At 36.6% G+C, this 23131-nt stretch overlaps 1 protein-coding gene and 1 non-coding gene across 2 annotated transcripts in view; one reads left to right on the forward strand and one right to left on the reverse strand.

Moving 5' to 3' along the window:
- Nucleotides 1-23131, forward strand: part of STAT4 (signal transducer and activator of transcription 4) — a 108812-nt gene that overhangs the window by 14243 nt on the left and 71438 nt on the right. The gene's annotated exons all lie outside the window — the stretch shown is intronic.
- LOC135273706 (U6 spliceosomal RNA) lies at nucleotides 12094-12199 on the reverse strand. The gene has a single exon (XR_010341522.1). It is a non-coding gene; the product is annotated as a U6 spliceosomal RNA (small nuclear RNA).

The following is a 23131-nucleotide window of genomic DNA, read 5'->3' on the forward strand; positions in this document are numbered from 1 at the left end:
TTTATTAATTATTTTTTCCACTAATTTTTTTTTTCTTGCTTTTCTAGTTACTCTAGTTACTTGAAGTGCATGATTAGATTGTTTACTTGAAAATTTTGTACCTTTTTATGTATGTGTTTATTTCTACAAACCTCCCTTTTAGCACTGCTTTTTCATAGGTTTGGATATGTTGTTTCAATTTTCATTTGTTTCAAGGAATTTTTTTATTTCCACCTTAATTTCTTCCTTGATACAATGATTATCCAGGAGCAGCATGCTGTTTAATTTTCATTCATTTTTACAGTTTCCAAAGTGCCTTTTGTTATTGATTTCTAGTTTTATTCCATTGTGGCCTAATAAGATATTTGATATAATTTTGATTTTTAGAAAAATGTTTGAGACTTGTTTTTTGTCCTATGATCTTGGTTGGGTAGTACCCTTTGGCTTTGATTCTGAGTGTGTGCAGTAGTGTAGTCTCTGTATAATTTCTTTGGCTATAAACAGTATCAGTTGTGTCTATGATTTCCTTGATGGCTTAGGGGGCATTTGTTAGCGGAGGCTATGTGTTGAAGTTTTTCTGGGGACTGGGACACCAGGTGGGCCAGTCTTTAGGCCCCAGTGGTGGCAGTGATGGGCTGACCATGTCTGTCCTTGGGACCTAGGATGGAGTATGCTGGCACCAGTGTTAGCAAGTTCAGGTGGGCCAATTATTAAGCCTCTATGTGGCTTGCTTAGGTGCCAGATATAGCAGCAGTAAGCCAGGCAGTTGTGTGGGTTCTTAGACTCCTGGGCAGGGAGTATGGCATGGACAATGGTAGTAGCAGTGATGGGACAACTCTTCGCTCCCAAGCTGTCCATGCTGATGTTGGCAGTAGTTGTGATGGGTTGGGAGGACCAGTCTCCAGGCCTATAGGTAGCACATGTGGGTGGGTGCCAGCTGTGGTTGTAGCAGCAGGTTGAGTGGGCTCAGACTTAGACTTCGGAAGGATTGCTCAGGTGTGAATGGTGGTAGACTGGGTTGTGTAATCCCCAGTTTACAGTTTTGCCTTTTCTAGGATGTCATGCAGTTGGAATCATATAGTCTGTGGCCTTCTTAGATTGGCTTCTTTCACTTGGCAATATGTTTTTAAGGTTCCTTTGTGTCTTTGCATGGTTTGGTAGCTTATTGCTTTTTGCTGCTGAATAATATTCTTTTGTACAGATATACCACAGTTTGTTTATTCATTTTTGGCCATTATGAATAAAGCTGCTATTAGCGTTCATATGCAGGATTTTGTGTAGGAGTAAGTTTTCAACTCATTTTGGTAAATATCTAGAAACATGATTTCTGAATCATTATTCTTGGACATTCTGTTGCAAACCTCTTTTCCTTATTCACCTTCCTCTTTGTCTTTCACCCTCAGATAGAATGACCTAAGAAAAATAAAAATAGTGCATATTCATAATTTTTAAAAATCAAAGCAACACAAACAGTGCAAAGAAGAAGGTATGAAAAAAAAAACTATGGCCTGGAAAAACATATTAATATTTGATGAGTATAATTCCAGACATCTCTTTATACATGTATATATGCAGATGGAAGGTGGAATTGCTACTGATGCTCCTATCCACTGCCCGCCCCCTCCACACACACACACCAGGAACTCTCCATATCTCTTACCTTACATTATTTTCCTCCATAGCTTTTATAAACCTCTGGCTTCCTCTATATTTACTTGCCTTTTTATTGCCATTAGAATATCATCTTCATAAAGAGAAGGATTTTGTTTTATTTACTGCTATATCCCCAGTATCTGGAGAGTGTGCCTAGACATATAGTAGGTGCTCAATAAGTGATTTATGAATAAATGAATACCTTCATAGGAATATCAGATAAAAAATCATATTATTATTTATTTTAAAATAAAATTTTATTTTTTATTTGAATTCAATTAAATATTGAGTTATTTTAAAATATTGAATGTTTCCTCACCATAAGAAATACCTTTTTTCAAAAAGAAATTTCACTCACGTTAATTTTTAAAGCCATGAAAAGCATTAAGAGATGAGATACAGAAACCACATGTTTCACTTTTAGGCAGTAATCTATTGACTCCATGCTACTAAACATGAGGAGAAATTAACATTGTTAAATTTGCTTCCACTTCTCATTCCCATCCCTCCACCTTCCAGTTTTCATCATTTATATTATATTTTGTTAGTTACATCATCCTTGTTGTATCATGGCAATTCCATACATTTCTTAGTTTTATGTATAAGTAGATTCAGTGCTCATCACCACTTCTTTAACCATTACTTCTCCATTCCTGGGGTTTCAAATTGTAATTCATTCTGAATTGCCTAGATTTCATCAAGTAGTTTTTCAAGAAACTCTCAGTGGTACTGTAATCTTTGAGGACATTCATGCTTAAGAATATCTGGTACTGTAAAGGACACCCCGACTTGCTATAAAGTTCTTGGTTTACTTTTTCTTTCTCTCAACTATTTGTAGACATTGCTCTATCAACACTGGAGAAGTGTTGGGCCAACCTGCAGTCTTTGTTTACAGTTAGGAGTGATGTTGAAGCTATTTTACAACCAAGACAGTATGAGCAATAACTAATCAGAAAACATTAGGATCCAATAACTTATTAGTCCTATTGATGCATACCCACTGAATGTAAGCTCTGCTTAGAGTGAGTCAAACAGAATAGAAGAGTATAATGTGAAAAATGAAAGTCCTTCGTTTCTTAAGAAACATTTTTCTTCAGCTATGTTCCAATTGTAATTTAGTGTGGAATGAATGGTGTGTTTCATGCTGTCTTCTCTTCAGGAGTAGTTATAAATCTAGATAGCGCACACCTCCACAAATGTAGAGAATAAACAGGCCTCTAATTTGCTCTACTCCCCTGGGTTGGCTACAGCACAGCTGCTCCTGGATCAACTTGGAGAAACCTGCATTCACAAGCCCAAATCTTGTCCCTAGGACTTAGCTTCTCTACCTGGGACATTCAGATGATACCAATTGAGGAAACCATGATACAGGAATGTAGTATCCATCTACTCCCAATACAAAACATCAGAGAATTCTGGCTTTTGCAAACTGTTGACATTTTATACCCAGATGTTACCATTACCTTTGAAGCCTCTTGTGCCTCCTCCCTGACTCCACTCTGCTCTCTTTCTACCTGATGCAACCACTGACCCAAAGTTTGCATTTGTCAGTTTTTTCCTTTTTGTTACCATTTTACCACATAAGTATCCCAAAGCGATACAGTATCTATGTTTGAAAGCTGCTAAATCTCATGTAAGTGAGATCACACTGTATGTATATTTTAGCAACTTGCTTTCTTCACTCAGCATGGTTCCTGACATTCATCCATATGGATGTGTGTAGCAGTAGTTTATTCATTTTCATTGCTGTGTGGTATTCCACTGTGTGAATTACCACAATTTATTCATTCTACTGTTGATGGGCATTTGCCTTATTTCCTGTATTTCTTCACTATTATAAACAATGTTGCTGTGAACATTCTTACGTGTGTCCCTTGGGGCCCATTTGTAAAAAATTATCTAGAATGTATACCTAGGAGTGGAATTACTGAATCATGCACTATGTACGTCTTTAATTGTACTACATAATGCAAAATTGTTTTCCAAAAATGGTTATACCAATTTACACTCTCCTCAAAGGGCTAGAGTTCTGGCTCGATATTCTCATCCACACTCATTACGGTCATGGATCATACAATCTGGTGCTATATCCACCTTCTTTCCTCATTGTACTTTTTATCATGTTTCTAACTTTATTCAGATACTTAATTTTCATCCCTTTTTCTTTATAAATGCATTTAATTATTGATATTTTTGAGAGGTGACTTTGTATACTTTAATATGTAGTGCTCTCATTTTTCATGTCTAAGTTGTCCATAATTCCAGTTTTGAATTCTATTTCTGTCTAGATAAATTTTTTAAAAATCCACTATAAATACATAGAAATGCTATATAAATTATAACAGTTTTTTAAATGCATAGATAAGCTTACCACAAATTAAAGGAAATCACAGAAACAAAAAAAAAATAAGAAAAACCTATAAAACAAAATTTAAGTAGAAGCTAACTTGATGGCTTCCATGCATTCTTAGGTTTTAGAAATACGGGTTCCCCAGCACGATAAATTTAAAAAGCAAAGGAACTATAGGACACTAGAAAGAAAATATTCTAAAAGTAACAGGTTAACAAATATATTATCTATTTAAAAAAAGGGAGATAGACTGAGAGCCAAAACAGTAACAAGTGAGAGGAGGGTAGAATAATTTTTCACAGAGCTGCAATACAATATCTTTCAAAATTCTATTCCCAGCTAAGTTATCATACAAGATTGAAAGTTCACCACAAAAATACCTTAATGGAAGGAATTCCTAAAGGAAATTAATTAGCATAGAAACTAAGCATGCTTGGCAAAACTTCAAAAAGGCCACTAAAACAAGTGGAAATAGACTACATAAGAAATTAAATGCACAAAATGTCAAAAAATCCAAATAATATATATTAAATTGATAAAACTCCTCAGTCATAAGACAAATTATGTTTTGTATAAGAATGCACCCAAAACATGAAGTAATAGAAGGGTGATGAGGTCATACAGGTGAGCTGGGGCTGTCTCATAAAGACGCTTGTGGACCTCAATAAGAAATCTGAGACTTATTGTGGATGGGAAGCCATTGAGGAATTTGAGCAAGAGAGTGACAAGAACCAATTTCTGTTTTAAAAAACTCATTCTGGCTGTTAAATGAACTGTTTTGAGTCAAGAAAGAAGGAAGGAGATCTGTTAAAAAATTCTATTGACTTTTTTTGAAAGTGACTCGTTAAAGTCTTTTTTTATTACCGTGGATTTATCACCTCTCCTAATCTTCTCAAAGCTTTTGCTTTATATATTTTGATACAATGTTGTAAGGAGCACAGGTAGAAGTTAACATCTTATTGGAGAATTGGAACTTTTTAAAAGAGGCCTTTTTCTTTTCTTTTCTTCTTTTCAGAGATGGGGTCTTGCTGTGTTGCCCAGGCTGGACTTGAACTCCTGGGCTCAAGTGATCCTCCCACCTCAGCCTTCCAAGTAGCCAGGACTTCAGGCTTGCACCACCATGCCTGTACATTCACATTTTTTAAAGTCCGTCTAAAACTTCCTCCTTTGACCCATTTGCTATTTTTCATCTTAAAATTTCATTGCATGCTTTTATTTTTGTTATTATTTACTAACTGGCAAATTAATTCCATTTTATACTTTCTGTGTCATTTTTTACTGGGTATAGGTTTGTAAATATCACATAGCAAGTTTTATTTAGTCAACAAATATTTAAAGAGCACTTGCTATGTTATCAATCACATTTTAAGCATTAGGAACACAAATAGAGGAAGTCACGAAACTCGCAGTCTAAAAAGTTCACATTCAATTGCTTCTCAGCCTTTCAGTTAGAAGCAACTGCAAAAAGTTCATGCTTCCTATGTTTTGGCTTTTAAATGTTGGGAACTTCTATGGCTATTCATCAAAACGTAGTGTTAGGAAAGGAGAGGGAAACAGGCATTAACAATCTTCTCTGATATTAGAAAAATAAAAATCTCTATCAGTTAGAAAGCTCTGCTCAGAGTTTTGGTGTTAACGCTGTGGTTAGTAGTATTACTGCCTATAAAGTATTTTTTACAAACCAGGGTAATGACTATTAGTGAGAGTTTAAACTCAGTGGGTAAGGGGGCATGAACGAGTGTAACCTGCACCTCACTTACTCTGCTCTTTGAACCACCATGGCCTATTTCTTGGAAGCCATTTGGGTACGACTGAACGAAAATATGTTAGAGCTGAAAGCACCTCAAAAATCAAGCCATAGGTGGGTTCCTTCTTGTTTAGTCTGTAAAAATCCTCTTTTTGGTTCTGAATATCCCATAAAGTGAGATTTTTAATAGGACAAGGTAAAGCATTAGAAACAGATTTTGCAATATCAGAGAGGAAAGAAAAGTGGCTTGAAACGTGGAGCTGCTCTGAGTCTGTCAGATCTCTCGTAACTCGTGTTGCTTTCTCAGTTCCCTCCTCTTCCTTCCCCTCTATATACCACACACAAAGAGAAGGGAAGAGATGACCTCAACCTGAGACCTGAGAAGAGTGTGTAGCCACTTTGTGTTAACTCTGAAGGCATTCTCAGTTGAGGGATCAATATTCATGCCATTTTGCCACACATGGGTGGCAGTCAATTCGTCAATCACTCCACAGTTATTTCCGCAATTCCCCAATGCACACCCTCAAAATCTGTCCCCCTTTAAGATAATACCATGATGCCAATATCACAACACTCATATTTCAAAAGCTTAGGGAACTCTGTCTTGTGCTGTTTAAGATGAAATGTGAATTAGTTGTTAAGACTTTGTTTGTTGCATAGTATGGGATCACCAACACAAGGTGGATGGGGCGCATCACAATTTGTGCGTGTCACTCTAATTGGAATCCGATATGATCAAAAGAAGGCCCCAACCACCTGAAATTTCATCCATGAGTCATTTTGTGCATATCCCTCCAAGCCTTTATTTTATCCTAGATTGCTCTTCCTCCTGATTAAATCTTCTTTAACAACTTAACACTCGAGTCCATGATGATTCATCCTTTCCCTGATTTTTTATTTTCTGTAAAGTTTATGCCAGAGTCTGGGGTTTTTTTATGCAATAATTACTTTTTAGATGATGAAACATCATTTTTATTCCAAGTGACAGCTTGAATTTCTTAAAAGTCGGGCTCATATAATTTACTTTGGGGTACAATGACTGTCTGCTCCACAGATATTTGTTGACTGAATATTGATTGTATCATATGGATATTAACATCAGAATACTATTGACTGGCAAAGACATAAAGTGAAGAGTGCCTAGACAAAATTCTTATATTGGAAGAGTTTGCTATCTAGAATGGGGACAAAGTGCAAATAAATATTTATGATGTAGTTTGGTAAGCACCATGGTAGAGGCATCTGCAATCATAATTCTTAGAGTTAGAAACCACTGGGTTGGTTATAAAAGCACAGTTCAAGACTCTTTGAAGAGAAGTAGAGGAAAAAGAGTATCTGGTACAGCAAGAGCAAGAACATGACAATGTGAGATTTCCTATCCCATCCCACAAACAAGCGAGGCACTTTAAACATTAAAAGAAGATTGAAGACCTTGAATGCCATGCTAAGCAGTTTGGACTTAATAGGGAACCATCAAAGGTTTCAATATATTTTTATTGAAAATGTATCCAGAGCTCATTTTCTCTCTAGGAAACCCACCCCTTGTCTACTGTAGGCAAAAGAATATTGGGGAATTCTGTGGCTGAAATTTTTGTTTTTTTCTCATTCCAACCTCTGTTCTCCCTCTCATCAAATCATCCAGAGACTGGATGGATTTTATTTTCTTTAACACAAAAGTTAGCCTCCAGTCTGTTCAATATAAGGTGACCCCATCTCTACAAAAAGTTAAAAAATTAGCAGGGCATGGTGGTGTGCACCTGTGGACTCAGCTACGTGAGTTGGTGAGGCGGGAGGCTCATTTGAGCCCTTCTGGTAAAGCCTGCAGTGAACTGTGAGCATGCCACTGCACTCCAGCCTGACTGACAGAGCCAGAATGCCAATCAACCAACCAACAAACAAGACTAGCTGTAATATACCAATGTGGGGAGAACAATTTCATGTGATGAAAAGTCAAGTCCAAGACCCATGTCATCGTGGATACTTACAGAAGAAGCCCACCCAATCTGTCCAGGAGCTGACATGGAAACCCCAGCATGTGAATCTGCTGGACTGTCAGCCGTAACAAGCTTGCAGAGAAGCTGCCAACCTAGAGGGCAGTCTGTGGCCAGAAAAAAAATGAGATTTCTACAGCCTCTAGTGTGATAACTAACCATACCACTGAGGAAGTGGGTGGGGAGGTACAAGATGCCAGTAGAGAAAGATGACATGAAGGTGTTTAAAGTCATCTGTTGATTTTTACTGTCTTCTGCTTCATTTGCCAGGAGCATCATGGTGATTGTTAAGCAAAACTTGGGCAGATAATCACCTAAAAAGTAGGATAATTGTGTCTTTTGACTACTAGTTTTAGAAAATAATTTATCCCAATTTAATGGAGATGAAGACCTATAAGAAAGCCATCTACACTGTTCTAAATTCATCATGATTTGGAAACTTTCCAAAGAGATAATTAATCAAAACCAAGACAGCTCACAAGATTTTTTCCTTAAATAAGCCTTCTGACATATTTTAATATAAGTTTTGTTAAAGTAAGTTTAATAAGCAAAAGTGTAAAAATGAGAGCAAAAATAAATACATCTACTTGAAAACAAGTTTGTCAATATAATTCAAATCAGTTAAAAATTAATCGATGTTTAGTTTTAAAGTTGTAGCTGAAGGGAGTAATGGTCAAGGAGGTATCTAAACTTAGTAGATCTCTAAATTTAATTTGTAGGCATTGAACAGCTTCCTTTAATGTGTCCAAACAAATAACTTCAAATGTATCAATTTAATTCACCAACAAGAAGTTCATGACTCAGGCAAGAAGTTGGTTTTTTCATCAAGTCACCAGGCACCTTCTGGCCTTTCATTACTGCCTTTCCTAGAGATGACCTGGGGACAAAAGATTTGCTCAACTTAAACCTGACTCTCCACACACTCTCTTTCGATAATGATGATCCAGGAGCAGCATGGTGACTCATGTCTATAATCTCAGCACTTTGGGGGCTGAGGTGGGAGGATCGCTTGAGGCAAGGAGTTCAAGACCAGACTGGGCAACATAGTGAGACCCTATCTCTACAAAAAAATAAAAAAGTAGTTGGGCATGGTAGCATGCACCTGTAGTCCTAGCTACTTGGGTGGCTGAGGTGGTAGGATTGCTTAAGCCCGGGAGTTTGAGGTTACAGAGAGTTATGATTGCACCACTGCACTCCAGCCTGGGTGACAGCAAGACCCTGTCTCAATAACAACAACAACAACAATAATAATAATAAACAATTGAGGATCCAGAGCCAGTGGCTCAGTAGATAGTCAATTTCCAATTGTCTATTACCATAATGCTCTGATTGGCTACTTTTGTCAAGAACATAGTGATCTCACCCCCAGTGGGCTCCTAAGTGCACAATGAGGTGTATAGTCACACAGATAGCCAAGAGCTGTATTGGCGCCTAAAAAATGAGAACCTCATAAATGCCTATGATATCAAGAACCTGTCTGTTTTCTATCGTTTAATCTGTGACCTCTGCCTCAGTAGAAAGATATGGGAATGGAAAGATAATCTGTACCATATCAAACTTTAAAAAAAACAGCTGCCCTTTACAACTTACCAGGTTTCCATAACTTACATCTGTCAAGATTTATGTTGGAAAGAATTAATATTTTATTGACTCTCTGTAGCTGAACAACTCATCAGCTCACCAAATCTTTTCCTTTGGATTCTTATATTTCTGTTCCTAACAAATAAAAAGTCTTCCTAGCGGTGGAGACAGAACTATAGAGACAGAGAGAGACTTCTCTGGCAACAGTGTGGAGTATAGAATAGCAGTGGTGAAACTGGAGGCATGGAGACCTGTTTGAACAATATTGCCATAGTGCAAGGAGAAGGAAATTAGAATTCTGATCTAGGAAGTGGCACAGGAATGAAGAACAAATGCTAGAGTTGTGAGAGAATTTGGTGAAAGAATTGACCTGTAACAAGTAAATATGAGAAAGTGAAAAATAAGAGATGGCTGAGGGTTTTAGCTTGGGTTATTGATATAAACAGACATAGATGTTGAAGCATAATGCAGATTAGATTTAGGGAGGGAAGTGGGATAACAAGATGAATTTGATAAATTCTATGTGATATACAGTAGAAAGTTATTATAATAGGAAATAAGTGAAACTAATGTGTCTATATATTTGCCTGCCTCCTACATAAGACTGTGAGCTCTTTGAGTGCATTCATCTTTGCCTTTCCAGTGCTTCACCCCACAGAGCCCAGCATATAGCAAGGGCTGTGTCTTTCTTAATAAATGAGAAGTTGAGCTAACATTGAAAATATGAATGTTGCCTTATTGCAATGAATATTCCTAACTAAATGGATCAAATATCATGTCATTATTGCAAGTTCAGTTTAGATAGAGTTCATAAGAACAACTTAGATTTTAAGAGTTTCCTTGCTGGAATCAGCAGTTTCCAAGGATGGAAGGAATTGGCTTTGCAAAGAAGTATACAAATGATCTCTAACTTAGGATGGTTTGGCTTACAATTTTTCAACTTTATGATGGTGCAAAAGCAATACACACCCAGTGGGAACCGTACTTTAAATTTTGAATTTTGATCTTTTCTGGGGTTAGCAATAACACACAGTACAATACTCTCATGATGCTGGCCAGTGGCAGCGAGCCCTGCTCCCAGTTGACCAAGCAATTATGAGGATGGACAACCAATACTCTACAGTGTACTATATTCAATACATTATGTGAGATATTTAACACTTTATTACGTAATAGGCTTTGTGTTGGATGATTTTGACCAATGCTAGGCTCATGTAAGTATTCTGAGCATGTTTAAGGTAGGCTAGGCTAAACTATGATATTCAGTAAGTTAGGTATATTAATCACACTTTCGATTTAGAATATTTTCCAATCAATGATGGCTTTACTGGGATGTAACCCCCTCATGAGTGGAGAAGCATCTGTATTTTGAGAATATGGTACATGTAAAAGAAGGTCAGGTTGGATGGGACCAGAAACAGGAAAGGTGGAGAAAACCTTTCAGCAGAAGGAGGGAGACACTAAGCCTCTGGAAGCTGAGAGAAAATTACCCACTCTGGAGAGGAGTAAGGACTGAAGTAAAAGGAAGTCCAAGGAACACCTAGAACTAGCCCTCACCTAGAAGGGGAGGTGGTTTTTCTGAACCGTCCCCAACTCCCCAGGAGCTAAGTCAGGAGCTTTAACACTCTGGACTCTAGGAATACAGAAGATTTTGAAGTTTCTCAAACAAAACAATGACAAAGTGGTCAAGATTCACTTAGAAATTGCATAGGAGAGACATTTCTTTTCACTGTCCACTCTGTTTCATGAGAAAGTTTTAAAGTCAAACTGAAAGAGGTGTAGATTGAGGTTGAATATTATGTCATATTTTAATACAAGGCACTTAGAGCAAAATGCATCACTTTTTAAAGACGTTTTTGTTGATGCAAAATAAGCATACAGTAAACTACACAAATCTTAATTGTATAGCTCAATGAATTTTTAATATGCATCCATGTAACTACCACCAATTCAAGATGTAGAAATCTTTCCAATGCTTTTCCTAGTCAACACCAGTCACAAAGATAACTGCCCTTCTAATATAACTGTAGGTTTCTTTTGGCTATCTTGAAAGTCATATGAATGATATTTCACTGAATAATTTTCTGGAGTTAGACTTTTTTCACTCTACGTTATGAGATTTATCCATGCTGTTTTATCTGTATTTTTCCTTTGTTTTTTTAGTTACAGCTTAGTATTCTACTGTATAACTATAGTACAATTTATTTATTCATACTTCTGTGGGTGGAAACTTAGACTGTTTCCAGTTTTTGCTTATTATGAATGAAACTTAGGAACATTTTTGTTTGTATTCTTTACTAGTAGGCATAAGCACTCATTACTTTTGAGCATATTCCCAGAGTGTAGAATGGTTGGGTAATAGCGCATTTAGATGTGTGGATTTAGGAGATGCTGCCACACACATTTCCATGGGGGTTGTAGTCATTAACACTGCCACAGAAGTATATGAGAGTTCAGTTGCCCTACTTTCTAGCCAACACATGTTATTGTCAGTCTTTTTTTTAAATTCATTTTTATCATTTCAGAGTACATCTAGTGGCAAATTGTTGTAATTTAAATTTCCATTACCCTGATGATTAACAATGTTGAGACTCTTATGCTTAATGGCCATATCGATATCCTCTTTATTTTTATTTTTCTTAATTTGTGTAGGTACATGGCTGGTGTACATATTTGTGGGGTACATGAGATGTTTTGATACAGGCTTGCAATGTGAAATAAGCACATCACGGAGAATAAGGTATCCTAAGGTATCCATCCCCTCAAGCATTTCTCCTTCAAGTTATAAACAAAAAAATATGGAATGCTTTACAAATTTGTGTGTCATCCTTGGTCAGGGTCATGGAAATTGACTCTGTATCATTCCAATTTTCGTATATGTGCTGCTGAAGCAAGCACTGATATCCTCTTTTTTTAAAGTACCTCTTGAATTCTTTGCCTATTTATTTATTTATTGAGACAGGATCTTGCTCTGTCACCCATGCTGGAGTGCAGTGATCAATCACAGCTCACTGTAGCATCTACTTCCCAGCCTCAAGTCATTCTCCCACCTCAGCCTTCTTAGTAGCTGGGACCACAGGTGCATGCCACCATACCTGGTTAATTTATTTATTTTTCTATTTTTATTTTCATAGAGACAGGGTCTCCCTATGTTGTCTAGGCTTTTTGACCATTTAAAATTGTTTTCTGTCTCTTTTAAAAATTGTTTTCTGTCTCTTTTATTAATTCCTAATTCTTTACATATTCCAAATGAATCTTTGTCAGATATAGGTATTGCTAATATCTTCTACATCGTGCCTTGCCTTTTCAGTCTCCTTTCCATGGTGTCTTTTGATGAACAACAGTTCTTAGTTATAAATGAGATTCAATTTTTCAAATTTTTTTAAATGTTACCATTATTTGTATCCTTTTTATAAGAAAAACTTTTCTTGCCTTAGATCGTTACATTCTTCTAGGTTTTCTTCTGGGAACTTTAGTGTTTTAATCTTTTACATTAAGAACTAGGATCCATTGGATGCCTTTTATATCTGCAAGGAGATAGGGGTAAGGTAGATTTTTTCCATGTGCATACTGCACTTGACCTTAGCCATAAGGCTGAGAAGCAATCCATGTGGGCATCTAATTGACCCAGAGCCATTTATTGAAATGACCATCCCTTCCTCATTGCACCGCAGTGGTGTTTTTGACATGAATCGGGGAACTTTTATTTATGTGCGTCTCTAGTATGTTAGTCTATTTGTCTCTACCTGCACCTATACCACATTATAGCTAACTGTCATAGATTTCTAGTCTTGATATATGATAGTAAAAGTCTAGAAACCTTGTTCTCCTTCAAAATTGCCTCAATTTTTCTTGATCATTGAAATATCCACATAAATATTAGTACTAGCTTGACAATTTCAACAAATAAACCTGCTGGGATTTTCGTTGGGATTACACCGAATCTATAGATCATTTTGGGAAAAAATGACATCTTAATGATTTTGAGTCTTCCAATTCATCAACACAAAACATCTCTTCATTTATTCAGATCTTTAATTTCTTTTAGCAATGCTTTACAGTGTTCTTACGTAAGTCTTTCACATCTTATGGATGTACCATAATTTAACTAGTCCTCTGGAAATGAGCCATCCTTTTCCATTTTTACTCCATTCTATCTTTATAAGCACAATGAAATTAAAAGCCTCACATGTATCTTAAATTATTTTAAAGTGCCATAATTGGTATCTAAAACTCATTCTCTTCTCCTATATTCTCATTGACATGCAAGAAGTCAAAGGGCAAAGAATGACCCCCAGGGTGTCCCATCCTTTGATTTCTAAACCACAGCAGAACCACCTCAATCTATTTCCTGTTGTTAAAATCTCTAGGGAACAATATCGCATGAACAGACCCGGTAACCTTTCTAAACCCTTACCAATATGATTAAGAACATCCTCCTTTTGTCACTTCTGCTGTAAATTAAACACATTTTCTCATTGTTCATTTAGCGGGCAAAAGAACTTATCAATGAATGGACAAACATTGTCTCATCTTTTAAAAAATACTCATGTATACATTAGAAGACAGAAACTGTATTTTTGGGACAATTAATTTCCCAAGTCTGTAACTTTTTAACTCTACTGAAAAGCTAAATAAATATAGATTCTAATCTCCAACCTTGTTGATGAATGAAAAAACATGTACTTGGTAAAATGTTCTATGTAAGGCCTGCTGATAAGCAAGTGAACAACTTTGGTTTCAGGTCTTCTCTCAAAGGTAGCCAACTCTGATAAACTATTGGGCATCAAACCACATGAATGCTGAGCCATGTAGGGGGCTCATCTCTGAGTTCCTGTGGGCCATATCTTTTTGATAATGCAGCTTAGTATCATATTTATTGATTGTTAAATGTTTTTAATTACCAATGTGATAGATACACAACAAAGTCTAGAAAACATAGATGTGCAAAAGGAATCTGTAATTATATGTTTAACTGGTAATCATTGTGAACATTATAGTATATTTCCTGTCAATATTAACTTATTTTAAAAATTAATATTGTTTTAGAGTCTCCTTCCTAAGCTTTATACATTCACTTGGTCAACATCTTTACATGCCATTAAATACTCTTTTTAGCATATTTTAATTCACCTATTCATTGGACATTTATTAATTTTTCAGTTTTTCACCAATATAAACAGGTGAAGTACACATATCTACTGTTAAAATTTCATTCATATTTGTGATTTTGTCAGGACCATAGGTCTTAACTCTGTGCATCAAAACCATTTGTGTTCAGCTAGGCACCGTGGGTCACACCAGTTACCCCAGCACTTTGGGAGGCCAAGGCAGAGGAGGATTACTTGAGGCCAGGAGTTCAAGATCAGCCTGGGCAACATAGGAAGACCTCAAATTTATAAAAAATAATAGTAGAAGAACTTAGCCAGGCATGGTGGCATGCACATGTAGTTCCAGCTCCTTGAGAAGCTGAGGTGGGAGCATCACCTGAGCCCAAGAATTTGAGGTTGCAGTGAGCTATTATCAAGCTACTGCACTCCAGCCTGGTCTACAGAGTAAAACCCAAACTAAAAACATGATCATAATAATCTAAGTTTAATGTGACAAAGCTATTCCATTTATATATATTTATCCTGCAGGAATTTTCACATAGATAAAGAAAAGGATATACATTCAAGAATGATCATTCTATTATTATTCATAATAAAAATGTAAAAATAATCTTAAAAAGTCTATCCTTCAATGTCCACATTGATAAAGTAAATTGAAGTATCTCCATGCAACTTACAGCACTATTAAAAAATTATATCTGAATATATTGGAATGAAAGAATGATTATATGTTATATGTTATTGAGTGAAAAAACACAAAACAATGTCTAGTATGATTAGCTGCAGGGAATCAGGGGAGGAAGTGAAAGATGGGGATCTCACCAATTTTTGATTTTTCTATTACTTGAACTTTTAAAAAATAGGCCCTGATTACATTAGTATTGAACAAATAAACCAACAAACAGATTCAACAGATTCCCAGACCTTGCTCCCAGAATCTCCAAGGAGTGGGGCCCAGAAATTTGCAGTTCATAAAGCTTCACAAGAAATTCTGATAAACTGCCAAGATTGAGACCACAGCCTTAGAATAAATTTCTAAAAGTGGAATTACTATGTCAAAGGGTGTGAAAAATGTTAAGGCTTTTTGTAAGAATTGCCAAATTGTCCTTTAGTAATGTGCCAATTCACATTCCCACCAGCAGTGCATAAAATCTCATTCCATCATCAATATGAGTGGTATGAAGTGTTTTAATCTTTGCCAGTTTGATAGATGAAAAACACCAGGTCTGATTTATTGTGACAGAAGTAAGTGCTGGTTTGTTGCATTTGGTTCTCTTTGGAGGACACTCTCTCCCGTCTGTCTTCCTCTTGAATGGTGTAGATAGATACATCCTTCTCAGTTTGTGTTTCATTACAAAAATCACTTGAGAAACTTATTTAAAATGTCGATTTCCAGCCCCCATTTCTAATTCTGACTGAATAGGTAAAAGGTAGACTTTGGGAATGTGGCTTGAAGAGGTAAGACTCTTCAGGCATCGGAAGAAAAATAAGCAATGGTGGATTTAGGGTCTGGGTATTTTATATTCTTAGAATGAACTCTTTGCTCATTGCTTGCAATGGTCTCTGCCCAGGATGCAGTTTCCTTCCCCCACAGCCATCCTTCAAGTTGCAGCCCACGTCCTGCTCAACATGTCATTAAAATCCACATCGAGTTTTCTCTCCTCTCACTCCCACAGCACTTAGTGTCCAAACGACTCATCCTGACACTTAATCACATGTGGCAATTACTTTAGATAGATGAGAATCGACTTACAGTAATAAAGATAGAGTCTAATGAGAGTTGTAGATGTATTATTTTAGGACAAGAAGAAATGCCTGAGGATATCCTGGAAAACAATCTTGCAATAAATTACATTTGTGTTGGCACTAAATTAGCTGTAATGGCAAGTCTTTGAAATTTGAAGTCAGAGCAGCCTTAAGCTATTAGAAACTTGTGCTTCTCTGCTAAAATAAGAGACTACTTTTTATCTTCCAAACTGGCAAAGATTAAAAACCCTTGAAACCATTTTTGGTTTGTTGTGGGCTGAGCAGCTCAGGTAATTCTTATAATCAGACAAATTTGAAAAACAATGCCCCACACTCAATATTCTCAGCATTGCCTGCTTTATGAGAATCCTTAATGACGCATTTGAAAATTAGCCATGCTCAGCCCCACTGCAAAGATTCTGTTCCTGTTGGATTTTTTAAAGTTTCCCAGGTGATTGTAAGATGTAGCCAAGATTGAGATTCTTTGCTCAAAGTGATGCAAAGACAATCACGTGGAGATCTCATATATATTTCATTATTCTTTGCTACTCCAGCAGGAGGGATATTTGAGTTGCTTTCTTGGTGGAAGTGATGGATTCCCAAAGATTTATTTACTGTCCACCTCAAGCCTCTTGTCATTTCTGAGACATTTGAGTAAATTTACTTTCAGTCATTTATTCCTCCAAGTATATGTTGGGGAGTTTCTCTGCCAGGAACACTTCTGATGTTGGCAATAAGACAGAGGTGTCTCCTGCCCATGATGTATGTAATGTACCAAAGACGACAGTAATTAAATAAGTAATTGCAAGTAATTATACTGGAGCTGAGTCTTCAAGCAGCCTTCAGTGGTGTCCTGCTTTAACCAAGAAAGTTAAGTGGGACGGTCTGTTCCCAAAGCATGCCATCTTGGTCTAAATTTCATGCAATATGCTTTTTTTTAAAAAAAAAATACAAATCTATAAAGTTATTCCTTGTGATTTATTACAAATCTACTCTGATTTTATTGGAAGACTATTTTGGGGTTACTCAGAGGTATTTCTTTCTAACTTGAAATAGCATTTCCCAATTTCCTTGGGCTATTTTATTATAATAACTAGGCTGATTCTTCTTTATCTAAACTTCAGCTTGCAAAGTAATTGCACAGCCACAAGACCAGCTGACAAGGGCATTAATTCAGGCTGAAATGTAGAGGTGATATGATTCTGTAGAGGACATGGTGCCATATCGTAGGTCTAAAAGCACTGTATTATCAAATCAGTTCCCTCTTGTTAGCTTCAGTGAACAAAGGATACAAATGTGATCTTAGCTTCACATTGGGAATGGAAATGATGGAAGCATGCCATTGACTCTGTCTGTCATGGCCTGTGCCAAGGAAGCATTCTATGTCATGAGCAGAACACAAACCAAGCAAATGCAGTTTGTCTAATAATCCAACACATTCTAAGTTTTTTCTGTGGTCATAGTGTTCATTTCAACCAAATGTACCATATGACTAATACCTTCCTCCTGCAAGAAATAAGCAGTACTATATAATAGATACCATCTTATCTGACCTTCTGTAAGTAGCCCTACTTGAATAATCAGAAAGAGGACCTAGTATTTAGGGTGAAAGTACATTTTTGGACTCCCCCCACCCCTGCCAAATTGAAGTTTATTGATTAGCATAATCTTTGCATAACATATGCAAGAAAATATGCAATTTATTCTTTACTGTGTATGCATTGACAGAAAGTCAATATTTCTGAGGACTGAGGTCAGGTACCAGTCAAATCACCAAGATACTTAATGTGACCTAAGATCCTCATTGGAAACAAGCTATTGTGATTTTGCTCCAGTGGAAGGAGCATTCTGTTCAACTGTCACAGGTGACTAAGGACCTGATGAGACACAATGAAAATGGCTTGTCAGCTTTTGCAGAATCTGATAAGATAGCATCAAGACCAAAGATGTTTTCAAAACAGTAGAGTTCTCCAAGGCATTGAAGTATGGTTGGCAGGTTATGTCTTGCACAAATGAAACACACAGAGGGACAAGTGGGTAATGGAATTCAACCCACACCCCTCTTACGAAGCCATGTGTCCTAGTGTGAGACACCAAGGTTGCTTTATTTCACTGGATCCATTCTTAACCACAAAGAATTATTTTCCTCTCTAAGCCTTGAACAATAGCTTTGTTCAGCACCAATAAAGCAGACATCTCATGGCTGCTTACATGTCTGCGTTTTTTTTAGCTTGTGAGTTTTTTAGAACAAAGGACCAAGAATCACCTTGACAAATGGGTTCTTGGTGAACTAGTTTTTGATGAAATGACCTGGGGGTAGAATTATCTCTTTCAACTTTGGATTCCCAATACTCAGCACATTGTGTAGCATGTAGCAGACCCTCCATAAGTGTTGGGAGAAATGAAAAACAGGTCCTTTTTTTTTTCTGTTAATAAAAGTAACACATTTTTATACTTGTAAAAAAATTAAAATACCAAATTTAGAGGGAAAAATAAACAATTTTACCTTTTTAATCATACAGACTAATGTGCGATTCAGTACATCAGTTCTGGAAACAAAAAGATAGCAATAGCAATGATGACGACACATAAAAGTCTGTGAAATTTTGCCTGTGAGGGTAGGAACTACCTTCCCACTCTCCAGCAATATATTATGTAGCTGCTAAATTGACTTGAAGCAGAACTCCATCCTCTTCAACTTCGTAATTGCTGTCTCTCCACTCCAAAGGCAACCCTGAGCTCTGTAGCCCATAAGGTCCATGATCTACAGCAGTGGCCCAATGGCAAGTGAAATGTTTTGGTTGGAGAGCCCCAGTGCTTTGATTATAGACAAAAGTGATGTCATTTGTGATAAGATGTGTCATGATGGTGTTGTCACTTGAAGTGACTTCATATTTCTAATACATGCTCAGCTGAAAAATATGCAGAGAATGGAAAACAAGAGTTATGCAACTGAGAGTTGTGACTTCCTGTTAAACTTTACGGAGGAGGTGAGAATAGAGCAGTAGGAGAGAAATGATACTGAAATGCTTCTTTTTAATATATCATTTCTTCTTTTGCTTTCACTACTATTCTATGCGGCACACAAAATGTGCCACAGTATCCATTTATTATATCATATGCATAAGGCAAGTAACATTTTAGATACTGGAGGAACCTTAATAATACTATGTATGCAACAGATAAGCAGCACAATTTATTTTTAGGGACATTCTATTGATGTATGGTCTCATCACCATGATTTTGGTAAGACTTCAGGCTATAAATGTTATGCCTTGGCCAACTTTAAAATTATGTTAGCAGTTTAGCGTTGAATACTACAACACTTAAAAGTTAAGCTTTTCACTGCATTCACTGATAATTATTCCTATGTCTACCACAATTCAATTAGATACACTAAGTCTAAAAAGCTACCTAAGTTGTAAAACAGTTACGGCTAAACTATAACAGCAGCTTCCTGTATATTGCATCTTAGATCAAACCACAGTTTTCTTCAGAAACAACATATTTTTAACATCAGATGTGATCAGCCATAAACTCTAGGGGAGCCTCCTGTGTGTGGTGATTGAGCAGAAAGGAAAGACATATCAAAAATGATATGTATGAAAACCTGTTCCTTATATAAATCACTTTCTCTACTTAAGGAATCTGTAACATTTCTATAATGTTCTTAGGAGTGCTTCCTGTACAAAAAGCATACTTTCAAAAAATAAGAAAATTTCATAGATTTTCTTTATACTGGTTTCCATAATTATTTTTTCTCTATCCTATTTCCCTGCACTTTTTGCTGAAACTCCAAGTTGGAACACTCTCTAAATTTTATATTTAACCGATTTAATCTTTCCTCCACATGACAACAAGAAACAAATTTGGCCCTAGTGGTACCTAATTGCCTTCTTACATCTCCCTATGAAGTCAAAAGTTTCCTTGAATCTCTTAAACTAATTCAAACTTCTTCAAGTTTGACTGCCTTATATATGTTTCCAAGCATTATTTATATCCAATGCTGTTTTATTCTGTCAAATGCAGTACTTTTCCTTCTTTTCAATCCAATACATTTGAAACAGTGCTTTCTCTTGTGTCCCAAGCTCTGAACTGTATAACCCTGTTGTAGCTCTCAAGAGCAAAGAAACAACTATAATATAGGTACTAAGAGACAAGTTCAGATGCAAAGAAGGAAAAATTGGAGAGATAATGCCTGTTTGGTACTATTACTCACAGCACTCAGATCAGTGCCTGGCAATCATTGCTGTTCAGTACAGATTTGTGGAACAAAAGCAGGAATAAGTGAATGAGTGGCACCAGTAATGTCTGCCAGCACTGGCTGTAATTGTATGCACAGGACCTTCATTAGCAAAAGTGTGAGCAGGTGTTACAGGTGGGCAACACCATGTATGCAAAGACCAGAGGCAGGAAAGCAATGAGACATGGGGAGCTTAGACCAGCACAACTGATGGGTTCACTTGCCCTACTCATGTGAGTATTACCAGATGAGCAAGAACGGCAAAGAGCTATGGGAATGCCCTTCCTGCCAGGGAGTGGAGTGAAACAGAAGTGGGGTGCAGGGCTGAAAGATTCTTAATATATTTGCTCTACTATAGGACTAGATATTGTATGTTTAATTATGAGTCACAGAATAATTATTGCTTTCAAGAAATTATCCTGAATTTTCCTTCTATGATTTGTCCAAAGAGCTCGACTTGAAGACAGAGCGTCTGTGTTCTGCTTCCACATCTACCACTTGTAACTGAGAGACCTTCCTCTCCCTAGGCTTCAGTGTTCCTCGCTGCAGAAATGGAGTAATAACAACACCTCACAAAGTTGTTGAAAATGAGATCATACTTGGGAAAGTAATAACAGTAATAACAAAAGGTTCCTTTTTCTTAGATTGATTCATTGCTTCTTTGGGTCTCATCACTATCCTATACTATATATAGATTGTGCCACAGAACCTGTTTTAGTAAAAAATCGATATGCATGCATATACCCATATGTATTCATCCACGTACATATATGCAGTTTAGAACAATGATGACAATTTACTACTATATACACTGGTACACAGTGCTACTTTCATTATCTCATTATATCCTCACAACAATCCTGGCAGGTACATAATGTTATTTCCCCCATTTTACAGATGAGGGAACTGAGGCTTGGAAAGGCCACACAGTTGCCCAAGGTCACATAGCTAGGAAATGAGAGAATGCAAATGTGATCTGTTTTTTTTTTTAATCCAGAGTATATGCCCCAAATGTTACACACATGTAGGTAATTTCTCCAAACTTTGTCTTTATATTTTTCCAAAAACATGTAGTTTATGATAATTTCTAACAACCTTATAGAGGTATAATGACATACAACAAATACATATTTAAAGTGTACAGTCTGACAAGTTTTGACTTAAGTATATACCCATAAAGCCATTACCACAATCAAGATAATAAAAATAGCCAGCACCCCTGAAAGTTTCCTCATGTCCCTTCCTAATCCCTCCCTCCTACCTCTCTGTGCTCTGTCTGCCAGCCCCAGGTAGCCATTGATCTGTTATTGTTCACTGTAGATGAGGGTGCATTTTCTAGAGTTCAATCTAATTAGAGCCATAAAGTTGCACTCCTCTCTTTTTTTCTAACAGATAGGGCCTTGCTCTGTTGCTCAGGCTTGAATGCAGTCATGCAATCATAGCTCACTGCAGCCTCAAACTCCTGGGTTCAAGTGCTCCTCCCACTTAGCCTCCTGAGAGTTGGCACTACAGGTGAGCAACACCATTCCTGGCTAATTTTTTACTTATTTTTATTTTTTGTAGAAATAGGGTCTCACTATTTGCCCAGGCTGGTTTCTAACTCCTGGCTTCAAATGATCTTCATTCCTCGGCCTCCCAAAGTATTGGGATTAGAGCCATGAGCCATCACACTTAGCCCCACACACTTCTTTTTAACTGACTTCTTTCACTCTGCATAATTATTTCAAGATTCATCTACATTTTTGCATGAATCAAGTGTTCATTTCTTTTTATTACTGAGCAGTGTTCCATTGTATGGATATATTACAGCTTGTTTATTTACGATCATTTGAAAAAATATTATACTCCAAAATATTCAACAACTGAAAAAGTAAATTACATTTTTAAACTAGTAGTGTTGTTTCTTAATTAATATTTATTTTAAAACTTGTTATGCATGTCTTCCTAAGATATTAACTATATCTCTAAATTGATAAAGGATGGGATAAGAAGTTAAATAGAAGGGAAGAAAAGGATAAGGCTTTGTCCCCCAGATATAACATCACTCCTGTCTTTCAAAACCATAAATTAATTCTGAAACTTGACTCTTGCATGCGTGCATATAAAATCTATATTTTTGCTTTCTATATGTAACACTCTACATTTGAAATTGTATATTTAAAATATAATTCACCAGGTGTAGTGGTTCACGCCTGTAATCCTAGCACTTTGGGAGGCCAAGGCAAGTGAATTGCCTGAGCTCAGGAGTTTGAGACCAGCCTGGGCAACATGGCAAAACCTTGTCTCTACTAAAAATACAAAAAAAAAAAAAAAAAATAGCTGGGCGTGGTGGCACCTACCTGAATCCCAGCAACTTAGGAGGCTGAGGCAGGAGAATCGCTTGAACCTAGGAGGCAGCTGTTGCAGTGAGCCGAGATTATACCACTGCACTCTAGCCTGGGCAACAAAGGGAGACTCGGTCTCAACAAACAAACAAACAAAAATTTAAAAATAAAATATAATTCAATGTAGTGCTATAAATTTTAGAAACTCAGTGATACAGTACTTCAGTTGTATCAACTGAAATTCATGCATTTTCTCTTTGGCAATATATTTGTAAGTGACCAATAAATTCCCCACCTTGGATACATGTATATCATGAAACAAAAAAACAAACAAAAAAACACTTTAAAGAAAGATAAGAAAGTCTTTTTCAAACTTTCAGATTGAAATTAATATGACACCCAGCTC

This window comes from Aotus nancymaae, unplaced genomic scaffold (assembly GCF_030222135.1).
Source record: "Aotus nancymaae isolate 86718 unplaced genomic scaffold, 86718_ANA_hifiasm-v0.15.2.pri h1tg000008l, whole genome shotgun sequence".
Classification (NCBI taxonomy): Eukaryota; Metazoa; Chordata; class Mammalia; order Primates; family Aotidae; genus Aotus; species Aotus nancymaae.